We start from the raw sequence: 2,599 nt of genomic DNA, 5'->3' as shown, positions 1-2,599 counted from the left end.
TAAATTGGAAGAGAGTTATTGGAACTAAAATCTTATATTCATCAATTGACACACAACATGATGGTGGTAAAATTGCAAGACATATAACAGGAAATATATTTGCAAAATATGTAAGCAGATTTATTGCTTCAAAAACTGAAGGAGCTATATAAATTTAAAAGTAGAAACAAACCATCCCACAAAATAACTCAACAGTCCCTTCATAAAAAACAGATAGATACTAATAGCCAATAAATATATGAAGACATTTTTAACCCTTTAATTATCAGAGAAATTAATACTAAAACAACAATATGATATCATCACACATACAACTGGGTGGCTAAATATGGACATAAATGATTAACTACATGAAAAATTAAAACAGGTTAAAACAGACAACAGTGAATGTTGACAAGAATATGCAATAATGAAAATTTTCATACATTAGAGGTGATGCTATAAGGTGGTGCAAAATTCTAGCAAATTCTGATAATGTAAACTGGTTCAACTTCTTTGGAAAACTGACACTGTCTTCTAAAACTGAAAATATGTATAATTTATTACTAAAGTATTTCACTCCCAGGCATACATATACCACAGAAGCACACACAAGTATGTCACACAACACATACTTGAGAATGTTTGTGGTAGCTTTATGTGTGATAGTTTCACATTAAAAAACATCCAGATTTCTGTTACCTACAAAATAAATTATGTATTCATGGAATGAGTACACTGCAGCTATTAAAATTTTTAAAAGACACAGATGAATCACACAAGTACAATATTGGGAAAAAGAGGCAAACACAAAATGGTATAATATTGTATAACCTCACTTATATAAAATCCAGCTTTTTTACAATGGGTTTGATTTCAGACACAGATGTGAAAATCACCACTAAATCTAAGCCAAAATGGGAATGGAAAATATTCATATCAATATCACCATCATTGGACTCATACATTTGGGGAAGTCTAACACTACTGGCCATCTGCTCTGCAAATGTGGCAGGATCAAAAAATCTGAGGAGTCTGCTGAGATAGAAAAAAGCTCCTTCAAGTATACCTGGTTGAAAGCTGAACATGAGCATGGTATATGGAAATCCGAGATCAGCAAGTATTATGTGACCATCACTGATGCCTCAGAACAGAGAGTTCATTAAAAACATGATTCCAGGCACATTTCAGGCTGACTGTGATGTCCTGGTTGTTGCTACAGGTGTTGGTGAGTTTGTAGCAGGAATCTCCAAGAGTGGGCAGATGTGTGAGTGTGGCCTTCTGGCTTACATATTGTGTGTGAAGCAACTAATTGTTGTTAACAAAATGGATTCCACTGAGCTGCATTGTAGCCAGATGAGATAAGAGGAAATTGTTAAGGAAGTCAGCACATACATTAAGAAAATCGGCTACAACCCTGACCATAGCAGGTAGCATTTGTGCCATTGGGGGTGGAATGGTGACAAGATGCTGGAGCCAAATGCTAACATGCCTTGGTTCAAGGGATGGAATGCCATCCATAAATATGGAAATGCCAGTGCAATCATGCTGCTTGAAGCTCTGGATTACATTCTGCAACCAACTTAGTCAAATGACAAACCCTTGCATCTACCCCTGTAGGAGTTTACAAAATCGATGGCATTGTTACTGTCCCTGTGAGCCCAGTGGAGATTGGTGTTATCAAACCTGGCATAGTTGTCACCTTTGCTGCAGTCCACGATGCAGCGGAGGTCAAGTCTGTCGAGATGCACCATGAAGCTCTGAGAGAAGCTCTTCTGGGACCATGTGGGCTTTAATCTCAAAAATGTGTCTGTCAAAGATGTTTCTCCTGACAATGTGTCTGGTGACAGCAAAAATGACCCACCACTAGAAGCAGTTGGCTTCATGGCTCAGGTGATTATCCTGTGCCAGCCAGGCCAAATCAGTGCTGGACACGCAGCTGTTCGGGGCTGTCACACAGTTTGCAGTGCTCGCAGATTTGCTGAGCTGAAGGAGAAGATTGATCGTCGTTCTGGGAAAAAGCAGGAAGATGGCCCAAAGTTTTTGAAATATGCTGCTGCTGCCATCGTTGATATTCCTGGCAAGTCCATGTGTGTTGTGAGCCTCTCTGACTATCCTCCTCTGGGCTGTTTTGGTGTTTGTGACATGAGACAGCCAGTTGGTGTGGGGTCATCAAACAATGGAGAAGAATGCAGTTGGAGCTGGCAAAGTCACCAAGTCTGCCCAGAAAGCTCAGCAAGCTAATGAATAGTATCGCAATATCGCCACCCTAGTCCTAATCAGTGGTGTAAAGATGGCCTCAGAATTATTTGTCTTAATTGGCCATTTCCGTTTAATAGTGAAACATTGGTTAGTGATTACAACGCATCATAAAACCTTCAGAAGGAAAGGAGAATGTTTGTGGACCACTTGGGTGTTTGTGCATGCACATGTGTGTGTGTGTGTGTGTGTGTGTGTGTGGCAGTGAAGTTTTTAGTTCTTAGAATCAGTACTTTTTAATGGAAACAGAATTTTGAGACACATTAAAACAAAGTTATTGAGGAAAAAAGTCCAAAACAGACCAATTTGTATTTTGAAGGAAGTCAGAATTACGGTTTCCTTAGGAAAAGAGCATTGATTC

General features: G+C 39.0%; 1 pseudogene; it reads left to right on the top strand.

The window, feature by feature from the left end:
* The first annotated feature begins 896 nt into the window (after positions 1-896).
* Positions 897-2,230, top strand: LOC132226627 (elongation factor 1-alpha 1-like; annotated as a pseudogene).
* Positions 2,231-2,599: the final 369 nt, after the last annotated feature.

Source organism: Myotis daubentonii, chromosome 1, assembly GCF_963259705.1.
Source record: "Myotis daubentonii chromosome 1, mMyoDau2.1, whole genome shotgun sequence".
In the NCBI taxonomy this organism is placed as follows: Eukaryota; Metazoa; Chordata; class Mammalia; order Chiroptera; family Vespertilionidae; genus Myotis; species Myotis daubentonii.
Note: the sequence above shows the minus strand (reverse complement) of the source record. Positions and strands in the feature narration are given on the sequence as shown.